Source organism: Neovison vison, chromosome 6 (genome assembly GCF_020171115.1).
Source record: "Neovison vison isolate M4711 chromosome 6, ASM_NN_V1, whole genome shotgun sequence".
Lineage (NCBI taxonomy): Eukaryota > Metazoa > Chordata > Mammalia > Carnivora > Mustelidae > Neogale > Neogale vison.
This window is the reverse complement of record NC_058096.1, coordinates 191495574-191507589: the sequence shown is the minus strand read 5'-3', so window position 1 is coordinate 191507589 and position 12016 is coordinate 191495574. Positions and strand designations below refer to the sequence as shown.

At 41.5% G+C, this 12016-nt stretch overlaps 1 long non-coding RNA gene across 1 annotated transcript in view; it reads left to right on the top strand.

The window, feature by feature from the left end:
• Positions 1 to 1531, top strand: part of LOC122909291 — a 77031-nt gene extending 75500 nt beyond the window's left edge. Inside the window, exon 3 of the long non-coding RNA XR_006385118.1 lies at positions 1422 to 1531. This is a non-coding gene — a long non-coding RNA (uncharacterized LOC122909291). The remainder of the gene's footprint in view (positions 1 to 1421) is intronic.
• Positions 1532 to 12016: the final 10485 nt, after the last annotated feature.

The window sequence follows — 12016 nt, the reverse complement described above, 5'->3', positions numbered from 1 at the left end:
AACCCAGTCCCTCAGACCTGTTTTCCTCCATCTCAGTTAAAGATGTAGCTGTCTTTTCACTCAGACACCTCCATCCAGAGCCAAGATTAAGTCACTTATTTGTACTAGTCCTCCCTACCGACCCACATCTGGCAAGTGGCTTCTTCAGAAAATTCCACAAGTGTTCAGACCAGCTGAAAGTGATGGGCAATGGAGAAAATCACAAGGCAGGAGGGGTGGATGGGAGTGTGGCAGACTAAACATCTGGGGAAGATACTGCCTAAATTGGTGAATTTATTTCAAGCAAGGAACTTAGTTCAAGCCATGATTACCTCTCTCACGTCAATGGTATCAATGGAATGACCTCCTAAAATCTCCTGCGGTACCCAGTCTGGCCACTCAGGTCCATTTTTCACAATGAAGCAGCATAATCTTGCAAAAATGCAAGTCCCTCTCCAGCTTTAAGCTCTCCAAATGCTTCCTCCAACTTTCAGGCTTGAGACACCAAATCCTTATAATAATATCCGACCTAATATCTTAGGTCGCTCCCCCTCATGATACCTTTCCCCTCTAGTCTTCACGTTATTCTCTTTGCCCGGTATCTGAAAATTCTCTTTGCAACTCCTCTGACAGTAGCCCCTAACCGAGGCTTGAGCACAAGCCTCCCGGAACAGTTGGGAGAGATAGCCATTCCCTTAATAAGCACACCAAATAAGCACACTGAAGGCACTTGTGCCACTCCTTCCCTGAAGCAGGAAGGATTCACTAGTTGAATCTTGGTCAGATCCTGGAGTTTCAGAAATCTGGGTCCATATCCCATTCTACAGCACACTTAGCTATGTGAGCTCTGTCCCAGAGCCTCAGTTTCTTTATCTGAGATGTGGGCAACCTCATAAAGTCACTGTAGCAGGTAAATAAGATCACGTGTAGAGTGATTCAAAGTGCCTTCTTCTGCAGAGTAAGAATAAGCGTTGAACCAATATTAGTATCATTAGCACTGTCATCGTCATCACTTTCTGCACATTTCTTCCATTCACCTGGCTACACACTCCGAGTGTCTGTAACCAACGTCCTCCTGCCAAGTTTGGGAGGAGCTCACTGACCAGGACAACCAGCCATGCCCAACCTCTTTCCGCTAAGCCATGCCCACTCCTCATACCCATGCCCACAGACCAAAGAGTAAGTTAATTTCCCGGTTCAGTGGCTTTTAGAAATGGATTTCTAACTCAACTTGAGTTCCTACAACATCAACCCTATAACTGTATAGGGAATGGAAGACAGGGAGATGACAGACTAAGACCAGGAGCAGCTACGTAAGAGCTTTCTTTTTAACAGGAGGTTGGAGAAATAAAATAAATAACAAAAAACCTGATGTGGTGCTCTCATTTGTGTCTTAGGTTCACAGCAAAAAATCAATATGGTCTCTTGTCTTTTCTTTCAAGATCTCAGAGCTTCCTGCTTCAAAGCGTATCATCTGCTCCGTTACTGCCTTTCACAAAGACTCAAAGCAAGACAATAATTTGTGCAGCACAAACTGAATTTCCAAAAAGAATATATGGGGAGTGAACATGAGGAGAATCTGCTGCTGCCAGTGCAGTAATGCATACCGCCCTGCCTGGGCGATGTGAGTAATCACGATCAGCAGATGCAGGTAGACTGTGGCACCATCTCATCACCCTCGAGTCGACAGCACAAATACCAGGCCGGATGCATCATGAAGGACCACCATATTTGCTCTGCACCTACAGCTGCTTCTAACCATAACAAAGTGGTTAAAAAATAATAATAATACCTGGTAAAAACTGTGGACCTCTCTACTTTTTTTACCCAAATACAGCATAGCAACCACAGTGATGGAACAGAGAAGAGAGGGGGAGAAAATCACTCTTTAGGGCATAAATTTAGGTAACCCCAAACCAAGTCACCATCCAAAAAGCCCAGTTCTCTTGCCTTACCACCTCATGAGGGCAGCCAACTCAGAGCAAGGAGAAGAAATTCATTTCTCAGTTCCTACTCACTCTACCGTTGCCTTTCCCTCCTCACCCCATCAGGCTCCTCATGAGGTTCTGCTCTAAGCAAATGACACTCAGGGAACACTCTTTATGTCCATTTTCCTGGCCTTTCAACATAACCATTTACACCTCTCTGTCCTCAAGCCCTCAGCACAATGCTGGATAAATTACTCGTGCTCCTTTGACGACAAACGACAGAAACTGAACTGAAATTGGTTAAGCTACGCTGGAATGTTTGGTTCCGATCATGGGGAAGTCCAGGGGTAAGCCTACCTCAGGGAGACCAGCAACTTAGATCATGTAATTACATTTCACCATCCCCTTCCACCTCCCAGCTCTGAGTCTACTTGATGTCCTCCTTTTCTCTAGGATTGGCTGCTTCCTAGTGGGCCAGGCTCAACGATTGTAAAGATGAAGAAGTATGAGTGCACAAAACTCCAGGTTTCTATCCCCCCTGCTTAGACATACCAGAGCATCTCTCATTCTTCATGGTTCTACATCAGGTTGCAGTCCAGGACTCTGCTCAGCCTGACCTGGGTCATGCTCTCATTCCTGCAGACATAGAGACTGGTTACAAGACGGGCCAGGCCTACTTGTGTGTCCCTGCCTGCAGCCACAGGGCTAGGTCTTGTGATTAGCAACTCCTCACAACCAGAAGTGTTCTCACAAAAAGAGAGGTGTGTTTGGTGTTCGCAGAATGTGGGCGGGAAGACAAAAATAGCATTTATTCACCAGCTTGTCTCAAAAATGCTTTATTTCCAGGACTATTCACACACTCTGCACCTTAAGTGATGACCTTTGCTTCCCATTAAGGAGTCCCAGTTATGACCATTAAAAAGACACACCTTTTGGAGCTCATCTTAAAGACCTGCTTTATCGCATTTTCATATTTAAAGAACTCACCCTAGCAACCATGAGTAAATAAAAAGCAAATTAAATTGCTGGGTCATAGGACACTACTGGGTATTTACCCTAAAGATACAAACGTAGCGATCTGAAGGAGCACGTGCACCCGAATGTTTATAGCAGCAATGTCCACAATAGCCAAACTATGTAAAGAATCTAGATGTCCATCAACAGATGAATGGATAAAGAAGATGTGGTATATATACACAGTGGAATACTACACAGCCATCAAAAGAAATGAAATCTTGCCATTTGCGACAACGTGGATGGAACTAGAGGGTATTATGCTGAGCAAAATAAGTCAATTGGAGAAAGATAACTATTATATGATCTCCCTGATATGAGGAAGTGGTGATGCAACATGGGGGTTAAGGGGGTAGGAGAGGAATAAATGAAACAAGATGGGATTGGGAGGGAGACAAACCATAAGTGACTCTTAATCTCACAAAACAAACTGAGGGTTGCTGGGGGGAGGGGGGTTGGGAGAAGGGGGGTAGGGTTATGGACATTGAGGAGGGTATGTGCTTTGGTGAGTGCTGTGAAGTGTGTAAACCTGGCGATTCACAGACCTGTACCCCTAGGGATAAAAATATATTATGTTTATAAAAAATAAAAAATTTAAATTAAAAAAAAAAACAAATTAAATGTTTACTACATTTCAATAAGGAAAAACGCCAACTTGAGAATTTCTCTTCTACGTCCCAGAAAAACATTCTCCTTCTGAGCATTTCCTCTTGCTCAAATTCCAAGACTAATCAAGGTCGGTCACCTGCCCCGCTCTAACACCGACAATTGCTCTTCAAACCTCTCCCATTTTCATTTCCCCCTTAACATATCTATTATTTTCCTCCTACCATTTACTCTTTGGCCTTTCTAGAGTAATTAGCTAATACCCCCAAACCTCACCATTTGCAGTGGTGTATATGAAAGAATAAGAAGCCAGTGATCAAGACGGAAATCTCTTTGGTGAAGTGTGGACTTTGGACTGCATCATCTGTCTCTCTGCCTATCACATTCCATTCAGTGTTCTGTCTCAGAGGTCTAGCTCCAACTCCAGAACTACCCTCTCAACCTAAAACTATAGGTCAACCTCACCCTCTTAAACTCAGATTCCAGAACCCCAGCTCAAGGATGACCTTCTAACCTACCACTGGTCTGCAATAGAAATATAAAAGTTCTTCTTTAAAACAGCCTATACATTTTACCTCGTTCCTCTGTCAGACTTAGTGCTCTATGTAAATACACACACACACACACACACACACACACACACTAAATCTCTATGCCACTGCCTCTGAGATCTTAAGCTTCTTAAGGACAAACATCTCTTTATTTTTTCACATTTTTCATGATGCCTTGGTAAAACTGACTGCAGATAGTAATGAATGATCTTTTATATAACATGGAATTTTGCTTTTGAGGACCAAGAGAAAAGATAACGGATTTATAAATGCAATGGATAAAAGTAAGATAACTACATCTTGTTAATTTAGGATTCCCTAATTCAAAAGATGTGTTCATTCCCATAGGGTGGTGAATTTGCTTGCCTCTCTGCACCCCCAGATCCATCTGGCAATGTCTGGAAATAGACCTTTTTGTCACAGCTGGGGTGAGGGGAACAGAACTATTGGCATCTAGTGAGTAGAAGCCCAGAATGCTGCTAAATGTCTTACAATGCACAGGACAGCTCCGCTACCAAGAATCCTGTGACCCAAAATATTAAGTACCAGTACTAAGAAATCCTCTAGATTTCAGAGATCAGACAAAAAGCCCTTCTTTTCACTGCCTAAAAGCAAAGGCTTTCTAAAGAAATTAATAGTCTAAAAAAAATTTGCAGATAGAATTTAAGATTTTTCAAGTGCATATAAAGTCACCTGATTTGCTTTCATCAAAGAGTGATCTTTGTTATTTTTATTTTTGTTATTATCATTCCACTCTGTAATTACCCAGAATGCTTTGCTCATGCTATGTGTTTGACCAACTGCTGAATTGGATTGCTTAAATGCTTTCTCTTCTTAGTGATGCTTTTGTCTATATTACAGGGTAGGAACCAAATTTAATTCCCCAGTCACAGGACAAATATTTACCACAAACAATAGCATTCCAACGATTTGAATCTCTACTGCCAGAATGGCTTCTATAAAGGAAAGCGTAAGCACAAATGCTCGGTTAGTATTTAAAGACCCAACTGCTCATAAGCCAGACAGCACATGCACAAATTACTGCTTTCTTCACTTGACAACTGCTGTTTTTATCTTGACACATCCACTTAAAAATTATTTCTGACAAGAATCTTAACAGCTTTAAATCAGTCTAATTAAAAGTAATACATTTTTGCTAGGAAAGTGCTTGAAATTATACAGTATTGCCCAGCTGACTTTTCAAATCAAGTTACTGAGTGCATTAGTAAATGGCAAAAACCTGTCCACTGACATATGGCCCCCAGCAAAGGAAAACATTTCTAATACGCTTATGGAAGTTCCTAAGTGTGAAGTTATAGGTGCTAAAAAATGCTTAGGGATTTTCTGTGGTGTGTCAGCCCCATGTCCTCAAACATGACTTGATATAGAGGTGCTAGGCAGCTTCTGACAATGATCACGGCAATTACCAATGATCTCCACCTCCTGGTACTCACACCTCTGTGTAACACATTTCATGTCAATGTATATGGGTCCTCGTGACTCACTCGTAAGAAAAAATATATATATAACACAGGTGATGGGATGTCATTTCCATGATGAGGTTACAAGAGAGTCTATCTTGCATCTTACTAGCTTTCTCTCTGCTGGTGACATTTTCTCTTATCCTCTCATGTCCTGGCTACCATGTTGTCAGTCACCCATGGAGAAGCCCACATGGCAAGGAACCGAGGGTGGTCCATAGCACAGAAGAAGCCAAAATTCAGTCCAACAACCTACAAGGAACTGAATCCTCCCAAAAAACATGTGAATGAGCTTGGAAGTGAATCCTTCCTACATAAGCCCTGAGATGACCGCAGCCCCATGAGAGACCCAAAGACAGAGAGCCTCACTGAGTTGTCCCTGGATTCCGTCCCACAGAAACTGTGAAATAAATATATTGTCAGGGGCATCTGGGTGGCTCAGTGGGTTAAGCCTCTGCCTTCGACTCAGGTCATGATCTCAGGGTCCTGGGATCGAGCCCCACATCAGGCTCCCTGCTCAGTGGGGAGCCTCTTTCCCCCTGCCCTCTGCCTGCCTTTCTGCCTACTTGTAATCTGTCAAATAAATAAATAAAATCTTAAAAAATAAATAAATAAATTGTCATTGTCAGCTGCTAAGTTTATGGCAATTTGTTGTAGAGCAACAGGTAATTAACATAAAACAGACCTCTAAATCTTTCTCATATTTTTAAAATCTTTTTATACATTAAAGGCCCGCATTTCCTGTTCCTTGACAGGTATTTTTTATGGTTCCATAATGAAAAAAAAAAACTCTTTATGCTCTTGAACTAAACTTTGCTCATCCTTACCCCCACACCAGTATTTTGTCATGATGTCTATGTTTTTCAAAAGCATGCTCTTTCACACTCTGTTTTCTCTACTCCAAAGCCCAAATGAATGGAACAAGAAAGGCGATCTTGGGGGAAGGAGTCAAGATGGCGGAGAAGTAGCAGGCTGAGACTACTTCAGCTAGCAGGAGATCAGCTAGATAGCTTATCTAAAGAGTGCAAACACCTGCAAATCCATCGGCAGATCGAAGAGAAGAAGAACAGCAATTCTAGAAACCGAAAAACAACCACTTTCTGAAAGGTAGGACTGGCGGAGAAGTGAATCCAAAGCGACGGGAAGATAGACCCCTGGGGGAGGGGCCGGCTCCCGGCAAACGGCGGAGCAACGGAGCACAAAATCAGTACTTTTAAAAGTCTGTTCCGCTGAGGGACATCACTCCAGAGGCTAAACCGGGGCGAAGCCCACATGGGTTCAGCATGGCCTCAGGTCCCGCAAGGTCACAGAAGGATTGGGGGTGTCTGAGTGTCGCAGAGCTTGCGGGTATTGGAACGGGAAAGCCGGCTGCAGAGACAGAGCCAACAGTAAGCTCACAGCTCGGGGTTACCTTGAACCAGTCGCAGGCTCGGTGAGCTTGGAGCGCGGCCGGAGGTCAGGCAGACGGGAGTTACTGGGCGCTGTTCTCTGAGGGCGCACTGAGGAGTGGGGCCCTGGGCTCTCAGCTCCTCTGGGCCAGAGACCAGGAGGCCGCCATTTGTATTCCCGTCCTCCGGAATCTATGGAAAGCGCTCAGGGAACAAAAGCTCCTGAAAGCAAACCTGAGCAGATTACTCAGCCCGGCCCCTGGTAAGGGCGGTGCAATTCCGCCTGGGGCAAAGACACTTGAGAATCACTACACCAGGCCCCTCCCTGAGAAGAGCAACAAGAAATCCAGCCAAGACCAAGTTCACCTACCAAGGAGTGCGGTTTCAATACCAAGGAGAGCAGCAGAATTCCAAGGAGGAGAAAGCAAAGCACGGAACTCATGGCTTTCTCCCTGTGATTTTTTAGTCTTGCAGTTAAAGTAATTTTTTTCTTTTTTTTAATTTTTTTAACTTTTACCCTTTTCATTTTTAACGTTTTTTAACTAGTTTATCTAATATATATATTTTTTCTTTTCATACTTTTCTTTCTTCGTTTTCTTTTTTTAATTCCCTTTTTTTTTCTCCTTTCTTTTTTTTTTAACCTCTTTTTATCCCCTTTCTCTCCCCTCACGATTTGGGATCTCTTCTGATTTGGTTAAAGCATATTTTCCTGGGGTTGTTGCCACCCTTTTAGTATTTTACTTGCTCCTTCATATACTCTTATCTGGACAAAATGACAAGGCGGAAAAATTCACCACAAAAAAAAGAACAAGAGGCAGTACCGAAGGCTAGGGACCTAATCAATACAGACATTGGTAATATGTCAGATCTAGAATTCAGAATGACAATTCTCAAGGTTCTAGCCGGGCTTGAAAAAGGCATGGAAGATATTAGAGAAACCCTCTCGGGAGATATAAAAGCCCTTTCTGGAGAAATAAAAGAACTAAAATCTAACCAAGTTGAAATCAAAAAAGCTATTAATGAGGTGCAATCAAAAATGGAGGCCCTCACTGCTAGGATAAATGAGGCAGAAGAAAGAATTAGCGATATAGAAGACCAAATGACAGAGAATAAAGAAGCTGAGCAAAAGAGGGACAAACAGCTACTGGACCACGAGGGGAGAATTCGAGAGATAAGTGACACCATAAGACGAAACAACATTAGAATAATTGGAATTCCAGAAGAAGAAGAAAGAGAGAGGGGAGCAGAAGGTATACTGGAGAGAATTATTGGGGAGAATTTCCCCAATATGGCAAAGGGAACGAGCATCAAAATTCAGGAGGTTCAGAGAACACCCCTCAAAATCAATAAGAATAGGCCCACACCGGGGCACCTGGGTGGCTCAGTGGGTTAGGCCACTGCCTTCGGCTCAGGTCATGATCTCAGGGTCCTGGGATCGAGTCCCGCATCGGGCTCTCTGCTCAGTAGGGAGCCTGCTTCCCTCTCTCTCTCTCTCTGCCTGCCTCTCAATCTACTTGTGATTTCTCTCTGTCAAATAAATAAATAAAATCTTTAAAAAAAAAAAAAAAGAATAGGCCCGCACCACGTCACCTAATAGTAAAATTTACAAGTCTTAGTGACAAAGAGAAAATCCTGAAAGCAGCCCGGGAAAAGAAGTCTGTAACATACAATGGTAAAAATATTAGATTGGCAGCTGACTCATCCACAGAGACCTGGCAGGCCAGAAAGAGCTGGCATGATATTTTCAGAGCACTAAACGAGAAAAACATGCAGCCAAGAATACTATATCCAGCTAGGCTATCATTGAAAATAGAAGCAGAGATAAAAAGCTTCCAACAAACAAAAACTGAAAGAATTTGCAAACACCAAACCAGCTCTACAGGAAATACTAAAAGGGGTCCTTTAAGCAAAGAGAGAGCCTACAAGTGGTAGATCAGAAAGGAACAGAAACAATATACAGAGGGCGCCTGGGTGGCTCAGTGGGTTAAGCCGCTGCCTTCGGCTCAGGTCATGATCTCAGGGTCCTGGGATCGAGGCCCGCATCGGGCTCTCTGCTCAGCAGGAGGCCTGCTTCCCTCTCTCTCTCTGCCTGCCTCTCCATCTACTTGTGATTTCTCTCTGTCAAATAAATAAATAAAATCTTTAAAAAAAAAAAAAAAGAAAGAAACAATATACAGAAACAGTCACCTTACAGGCAATACAATGGCACTAAACTCATATCTCTCAATAGTTACCCTGAATGTTAATGGGCTAAATGCCCCAATCAAAAGACACAGGGTATCAGATTGGATAAAAAAACAAAACCCATCTATATGTTGCCTCCAAGAAACTCATTTTAAGCCCGAAGACACCTCCAGATTTAAAGTGAGGGGATGGAAAAGAATTTACCATGCTAATGGACATCAGAAGAAAGCAGGAGTGGCAATCCTTATATCAGATAAATTAGATTTTAAGCCAAAGACTATAATAAGAGATGAGGAAGGACACTATATCATACTCAAAGGGTCTGTCCAACAAGAAGATCTAACAATTTTAAATATCTATGCCCCCAACGTGGGAGCAACCAACTATATAAACCAATTAATAACAAAATCAAAGAAACACATCAACAATAATACAATAATAGTAGGGGACTTTAACACTCCCCTCACTGAAATGGACAGATCATCCAAGCAAAAGATCAGCAAGGAAATAAGGGCCTTAAATGACACACTGGACCAGATGGACATCACAGATATATTCAGAACATTTCATCCCAAAGCAACAGAATATACATTCTTCTCTAGTGCACATGGAACATTCTCCAGAATAGATCACATCCTCGGTCCTAAATCAGGACTCAACCGGTATCAAAAGATTGGGATCATTCCCTGCATATTTTCAGATCACAATGCTCTGAAGCTAGAACTCAACCACAAGAGGAAGTTTGGAAAAACCCAAATACATGGAGACTAAACAGCATCCTTCTAAAGAATGAATGGGTCAACCAGGAAATTAAAGAAGAATTGAAAAAAATCATGGAAACAAATGATAATGAAAACACAACGGTTCAAAATCTGTGGGACACAACAAAGGCAGTCCTGAGAGGAAAATATATAGCGGTACAAGCCTTTCTCAAGAAACAAGAAAGGTCTCTGGTACACAACCTAACCCTACACCTAAAGGAGCTGGAGAAAGAACAAGAAAGAAACCCTAAGCCCAGCAGGAGAAGAGAAATCATAAAGATCAGAGCAGAAATCAATGAAATAGAAACCAAAAAAACAATACAACAAATCATCGAAACTAGGAGCTGGTTCTTTGAAAGAATTAATAAAATTGATAAACCCCTGGCCAGACTTATCAAAAAGAAAAGAGAAAGGACCCAAATAAATAAAATTATGAATGAAAGAGGAGAGATCACAACTAACACCAAGGAAATACAAACTATTATAAGAACATACTATGAGCAACTCTACCCAAATAAATAAAATCATGAATGAAAGAGGAGAAATCACAACTAACACCAAAGAAATACAAACTATTATAAGAACATACTATGAGCAACTCTAGGCCAACAAATTTGACAATTTGGAAGAAATGGATGTATTCCTAGAAACATATAAACTACCAAAACTGAACCAGGAAGAAATAGAAAGCCTGAACAGACCCATAACCAGTAAGGAGATTGAAACAGTCATCCAAAATCTCCAAACAAACAAAAGCCCAGGGCCAGACAGCTTCCCAGGGGAATTCTACCAAACATTTAAAGAAGAACTAATTCCTATTCTCCTGAAACTGTTCCAAAAAATAGAAATGGAAGGAAAACTTCCAAACTCATTTTATGAGGCCAGCATCACCTTGATCCCAAAACCAGACAAGGATCCCATCAAAAAAGAGAGCTATAGACCAATATCCTTGATGAACACAGATGCGAAAATTCTCACCAAAATACTAGCCAATAGGATTCAACAGTACATTAAAAGGATTATTCACCACGACCAAGTGGGATTTATTCCAGGGCTGCAAGGTTGGTTCAACATCCGCAAACCAATCAATGTGATACAACACATTGATAAAAGAAAGAATAAGAACCGTATGATACTCTCAATAGATGCTGAAAAAGCATTAGACAAAGTGAAGCATCCCTTCCTGATTAAAACTCTTCAAAGTATAGGGATAGAGTGCACATACCTCAATATTATCAAAGCCATCTATGAAAAAACCACTGCAAATATCATTCTCAATGGAGAAAAACTAAAAGCTTTTCCTCTAAGGTCAGGAACACGTCCAGGATGTCCATTATCACCACTGCTGTTCAACATAGTACTAGAAGTCCTAGCCTCAGCAATCAGACAACAAAAGGAAATTAAAGGCATCCAAATCGGCAAAGAAGAAGTCAAACTATCACTCTTCGCAGATGATATGATACTATATGTGGAAAACCCAAAAGACTCCACTCCAAAACTGCTAGAACTTATACAGGAATTCAGTAAAGTGTCAGGATATAAAATCAATGCACAGAAATCAGTTGCATTTCTCTACACCAACAACAAGACAGAAGAAAGAGAAATTAAGGAGTCAATCCTATTTACAATTGCACCCCAAACCATAAGATACCTAGGAATAAACCTAACCAAAGAGGCAAAGAATCTATACTCAGAAAACTATCAAGTACTCATGAAAGAAATTGAGGAAGACACAAAGAAATGGAAAAATGTTCCATGCTCCTGGATTGGAAGAATAAATATTGTGAAAATGTCTATGCTACCTAAAGCAATCTACACATTTAATGCAATTCCTATCAAAGTACCATCCATCTTTTTCAAAGAAATGGAACAAATAATTCTAAAATTTATATGGAACCAGAAAAGATCTCGAATAGCCAAAGGAATATTGAAAAAGAAAGCCAAAGTTGGTGGCATCACAATTCCGGACTTCAAGCTCTATTACAAAGCTGTCATCATCAAGACAGCATGGTACTGGCACAAAAACAGACACATAGATCAATGGAACAGAATAGAGAGCCCAGAAATAGACCCTCAACTCTATGGTCAACTAATCTTCGACAAAGCAGGAAAGAATGTCCAATG